Here is a 6,572-nt window from a genome sequence, read left to right as displayed (position 1 = left end):
AAAAAGCGGGAAAATCTCATAGACCCTTTTTTAAGATTGCAAAAGTATTTTTATCGATTTGGTAAAATTTGTCGAATGTTTATGATTTTTAAAAGATTAGAAAAATATTTTGTATTTGATGAGTTTGGAAAACTCTAAATTAATATGTGTGATGACTAAACATTATTAAAATTAATTAATTGCAAAATTATTTGATCTGAATTTTTATTCAATACATTGATGATTATAATTTTGCTGCAGGTTTAATCATGGGCCGGAAATAAATGTATTGTGCTAAGCCCAATTTACACTCAGCCTTGGTTTTAATAACAAAAATAAATGTGGCTGTTTTAATGTTACTTGGGCCCAAATAATTTTCTGATCTAAGCCCAAGTGGGTTACATGCTTTCCACTTGCTTTATGCATGTTCCAAATTTTATCAGGAAAGCAAATGTTATTAATGGGCCAAGATCAAATATTGTTGCTACCAAGCCCAATGTTGATGAATGTTTCCATGCCTTATTCGAATTCATGAAGCAAATGAAATGCCTAAATGCTTCCAACGGATTCCACTTCATTATTTTGAAGGATTTCAAATTTAATTAATACATTGGAAACATAAGAAAAAGAGAGAAGATTGATTTGATAGCTATTATGACACTACACGCTACTCAACAAAGGGAAGTGGGAAACTTGAATTAACTTTTACATTCTCTCTCTTTGTTCATTGATTATTGTTCAAACCCATTGAATATTTTCTCTTTCTTCTCTCTCACAACTCTTTCTCTCTTCGGTCTTTACTCAGAAAATATTGGCAGCCATGGAAGCAAAAGTAAGCTACCGAGATGAAGAGAAAGCAAGCCTAAAGACCATCACAATGATGGCAAGAAAACATACTAAAATAAAAATGAGCTGTGGCTAAGATATTCACCAAATGTGGTTAGATTTGGTGAGGTTATCTTGAGTCTTTCATGCTCAAAATGGAAGAAGAAGATTCGGCCAGCTGGAGGAGATTCTTGAAGCATGGCTTGTCTTCGATTCTGCTCAACCACCACAGGAAGTAGCTAGAGTGGCGAAGTGATGGTTGAAGGCAGAGATTGAAGCAGATGAAGTCATCATCATCATGAAGCATCAAGGGCCAGAATTCCATCTTGGAGAGCAAGCCAAGGATGGAGAGCTCGGATTGATGAAGGGTGATGATCAAGAAAGGACTAGAGGTAATTGCATGTTGGTTAATGCATGGTTATCTCTTCTCTCTCTATGTGGCCGAACCGGTTTTGTTGAAGGAAGAAGAAGTTGGTTCAGTTTTGGCTTCAATAAGTGGAGGCTCCCCTCTTCTATATTAAGGGTGGACAGCCACTGTTTGAAGCAAGGAGAAAAATTGAGAGTGCAAGGCACAGAGTTCTCAGAGCTACCTGAGCTAACAGTTTTCTCTTCTCCTTCAATGTATTCTGTTTAATATTTTTCTGTTTAATTTTGTCATGTCTTGAGTCTCATGGTAAAAGGCAAACAGTGAGGTTTGTAATGAAAAAGCCATAGAGCGGAAAAAGGCAGAGAGTGCAAAATTAAAAGAAAAAGCCATAGATGTCTTAGAGTTCCTTTGTACATCTGTGTTGTGTTTCATGATTCTGTGGGAATCCCCTTGTAAGTTGGGTTAGCACTTTACAAGTTGTAATCTGTTTGATTATAGTGAAATTCCATCATTGTTGTGATGGAGACTGGATGTAGGCTGCACTGCACTTAGCAGCCGAACCAGGATATATCTTGGTGTAATTTTCTTCCTCTCCTACTCCATTTCTGTTTTCTATTGCACAGGAGCAAAAACCGAAAATGTCTCGTGCCAAGTGACGAGACAAAATGAAAATGTCTCGTGGCTAGGGACGAGCTAAAAACAGAAAAGTCTCCTCTGAATCCAGCAAGTGTTAGCAAGCAAAAAAGGGGCTAAGATTCAACCCCCCCCCCTTCTCTTAGCCACTGAAACCATCAATTGGTATCAGAGCTTGGTCTCAAAGAGATCAAGCTTTGCAGCTTGGAGTAAAGATCCTCATGGCAGAAAACAGTGGCGCAAATGTGGTGTCTTATAATCTAACTGAAGGACAATCAAGCAACAGACCCCCTCTTTTCAATGGGAAAAACTATACCTATTGGAAGGAGAGGATGAAGATATTCGTACAAGCAGTGGATTACAGACTTTGGAAGATTATCCTCGAAGGGCCTAAATTTCCAACTACCACAAGTGCAGAAGGAGTTGTTTCTATCAAACCAGAAGCAAGATGGACCGAGGAAGATAGGAAGAAGGTGGAGTTAAATGCCAAGGCAATAAATCTGCTCAATTGTGCTATCAGCTTTGAGGAGTACCGACGGGTATCAAGATGCACAACGGCAAAGGAAATCTGGGACAAATTGCAAATCACCCATGAAGGAACCACCATTGTCAAGAAGACTCGGGCAGATATGCTAAACAGAGAATATGAAACGTTTGCAATGAAGGAAGGAGAGTCCATTGATGAACTCTTTGAACGTTTCAATGCTATCATTGTTGGCTTAGATGCTCTGGGAATTACACATTCTGATTCTGTGCTAGTGAGAAGAGTGTTGAGATGTCTCACAAAAGAGTGGGAGACTAAAGCTTTAATTATTTCTGAGAGTAGTAGCCTAGACTCCATAACACTTGATGATTTGAGAGGAAATCTTCTTGCTTTTGAAAATACCTATTTGAAAAAAGATACAAAAAAGAAAGGAATTGCATTTTCTTCTGTGACTAACCCCCTGGATGATGAATCCAGTGATAACTCTTCTGAAAATGAGTTTGTTTTATTTGCAAAAAAATTCAGGAAAATGGCTAAGCTCAGAGGCAAAGGCAGCAGCACAAGGAAAGTGAAGAAAGACCTCAGCAAGGTAACTTGCTACAATTGCAAGGAAATGGGGCATTTCAAATCTGATTGTCCCAAGCTGAAGAAGGAGGAAAAGCCAAAAAGAGGAAAGAAGAAAGGACTGATGGCCACATGGGAAGACTTGGAGAATGATTCTGATGATGATGATGAAGAAACCGAGACCAAGTCACAAACATGTCTCATGGCAGACCACATAGATCAGGTAGTCTTTCATAACCCTAACACTGAAGATCTCCATCTTATGATAGACCACCTTTCTGAAAAAATAAGATGTTTTCTGCTGGAAAATCAAGAACTTGAACAGCAAATTACCATTCTTAAGGCCGAAAACAGTTTTCTAAAAGAAAAAGTGAGAGAGGCCGAAACTGCTTGTGATCTTGTTGAAGAAAATAAGCAGTTAAGAGCCCAAGTTAGGAGCTGTGAAAGTAACCATTGTGTTCTTGCATATGTGGACTGTTTTAAACAAAATGAAGAGTTGCTTAAAAAGGTTAAAAGACTTGAGGAAGACTTAGCCAAATTTACACAAAGTTCTGAAAGTTTAAATCACATCTTGGCTAGTCAAAAACCTCTTTATGATAAGGCTGGGTTGGGGTTTCATAAATCTGAAAATTCACATTTTGAAAATATTGCTTCATCTTCTAATGACATAAGATTTCAAGATCCCACCTACTTTAACAAAAAGGCAACTCCAAGATTTTGTAGACTATGCAATCGGAATGGACACTTTCCCATTCAATGCTTTTTCGGTGAAAGAATGGTTGGTAACAAGGTTTATAAAATTGTTTTTGATTACAATGGCTTAGGACATAGAAGATGGTTTAACGTAAAAGGATCCAAAAAGATTTGGATACCTAAGGTTACTTAAGCATTGTTTTGTAGGTGTGCCTAGCATCCCAAAGGAAAGAAAATGTGTGGTATATGGACAGCGGATGCTCTAGGCATATGACCGGAAAGGCAACCTTCTTCATAAAGCTTGATGACTATGATGGAGGACTTGTCACTTTCGGTGATGATGCAAAAGGAAAAATTGTGGCTGTTGGGAAAGTTGGTAAAAACTTTTCTTCTTGTATAAATGATGTTCTCCTTGTACATGGCTTGAAACATAATTTGCTTAGTGTTAGTCAACTTTGTGATTTGGGTTTTGAAGTTATTTTTAAGAAATCTGTTTGTTTAGTTGTGTGTGAAAAAAACTGGGAATGTTCTTTTTGAAGCTAAAAGATGCAACAATGTGTATGGATTAACTCTTGAGGATTTAAAGGAACAAAATGTAACATGCTTCACATCTTTTGAATCTGAAAAATGGCTTTGGCATAGAAAGTTGGGACATGCTAGCATGTATCAAATCTCTAAGCTAGTTAAAAGAAATTTGGTTAGAGGGATTCCAAACATCAAGTTTGATAAGGATCTTACTTGTGACGCTTGTCAATTGGGCAAACAAGTAAAATCCTCTTTTAAATCAAAAGATGGAATATCAACCAAACGGCCATTGGAAATGTTACATATTGATCTTTTTGGTCCTACTAGAACTCAAAGTTTAGGAGGTAAACATTATGGTCTTGTGGTGGTAGATGATTACTCTAGATTTGGTTGGGTACTTTTCCTTGCTCATAAGAATGATGCCTTTTATGCTTTTTCCACCCTTTGTAAGAAAATTCAAAATGAAAAGGATTTGAAAATTGCCCATTTAAGAAGTGATCATGGAAGAGAATTTGAAAATCAAGATTTTGAAAAATTCTGTAATGACTTAGGGATCTCTCACAATTTTTCATGTCCTAGAACCCCCCAACAAAATGGAGTGGTTGAAAGAAGGAATAGAAGCCTTCAAGAAATGACTAGGGCTATGTTGTGTGAGAGTGAAATTCCTAAATTCTTATGGGCTGAAGCTGTGAACACAGCATGTTATATTTTGAATAGAACAATCATTAGAAAAGGGTTAAAGAAAACACCTTATGAGCTATGGAAAGGAACCCCTCCAAATCTTAAGTATTTTCATGTTTTTGGATGCAAATGTTTTGTGCTTAATAATAAAGAAAACCTTGGAAAGTTTGATCCAAAATCCTATGAAGGAATGTTTGTTGGATATTCCACCACAAGCAAGGCCTATAGAGTTTATCTCAAGGAGCATAGGACAATAGAGGAATCCATACATGTTACCTTTTGTGATTCTAACTTAATTCCCAGTATTGTGAAGGATATTGATTCAGATTGTGAAGAGGCTGGAACAAGTAAAGAAAATCCCAAATCTGTTCAAATTGAAGAATCTGTCAGCCCGGTTTTGTCTCGTCAGATTGTAGGAGAAACTTCCAATTTATCTCCTGAGCAGACACGAGAAACTGAAACAGTGAGACCATCAGAAGTTCATCAAAGTTCAACACCTGGCCGAAAACCTAGAGAATGGAAGTCTATGAGGGGTTATCCTCATGACTTCATCATTGGTGATCCCTCTCATGGTGTAACAACAAGATCCTCTACCAAAAGGCAAACCGAACCAAGCAACTTTGCTCTCTTGTCACAAATGGAGCCCAACAATGTCAAACAAGCTCTTGAAGATCCATCATGGGTCAAGGCTATGCAAGAGGAGCTGGCTCAATTCGACAAGAATGAGGTTTGGACACTAGTACCTCATCCGGATGGTAAGAAAGTTACTGGTACTAAGTGGGTATTTAAAAATAAACTTGGTGAGGATGGACAAGTTGTTCGTAACAAGGCTAGATTAGTGGCCCAAGGTTACGATCAAGAAGAGGGTATAGATTTTGATGAGTCTTTTGCTCCGGTAGCTAGAATGGAAGCAATTCGGTTGCTTCTTGCCTATGCCGCCCATAAAGGTTTCAAAATGTTTCAAATGGATGTTAAGTGTGCTTTCCTTAATGGCTTTATTGATAGAGAAGTGTATGTGGCACAACCCCCCGGTTTTGAACATAAAGAGTTTCCAAATCATGTTCTTAAATTATCTAAGGCTCTTTATGGGCTTAGACAAGCTCCAAGAGCTTGGTATGAAAGGCTTAGTGCCTTCTTGTTGGAAAATCAATTTCAAAGGGGTACCACCGACACTACTTTATTTATTAAAGCATCTAATGATGACATACTTCTTGTTCAAGTTTATGTTGATGACATTGTATTTGGATCGGCCAACATTTCCTTGTGTGAAGAGTTTGGAAAACTCATGACTAGTGAGTTTGAAATGAGTTTAATGGGAGAGCTTACCTTCTTTCTTGGCCTCCAAATTAAACAAACTCCTAGTGGTACTTTTATTTACCAAGGAAAGTATGCAAAAGAACTTATCAAAAAGTTTGGCCTAGAAAATTCCAAAGCAATGAGTACACCAATGCATCCCAACACAAAACTTGAAAAGGATGATGATGGTCAAGATGTGGATGAAACAAGGTATAGAGGAATGATAGGTTCACTCATGTACCTTACCTCCTCTAGACCAGATATTGTTCAAAGTGTGGGTGTATGTTCAAGATTTCAATCTCACCCAAAAGAATCCCATCTTACGGCTGTTAAACGCATCATTAGATACATTAAGGGAACTTGTGATTATGGCTTGTGGTATCCTAAATCTGATGAATTTTGTGCAGTAGGGTTTTGTGATGCAGATTATGCGGGAGATAGAGTGGATAGAAGAAGCACGTCAGGCATGTGTTGCTTCCTTGGAAGCTCTCTCAACATGTGGTCAAGCAAGAAACAAGCCACAGT

Source organism: Arachis hypogaea, chromosome 14, assembly GCF_003086295.3.
Source record: "Arachis hypogaea cultivar Tifrunner chromosome 14, arahy.Tifrunner.gnm2.J5K5, whole genome shotgun sequence".
NCBI lineage: Eukaryota > Viridiplantae > Streptophyta > Magnoliopsida > Fabales > Fabaceae > Arachis > Arachis hypogaea.
This window is presented reverse-complemented; position numbering follows the sequence as displayed.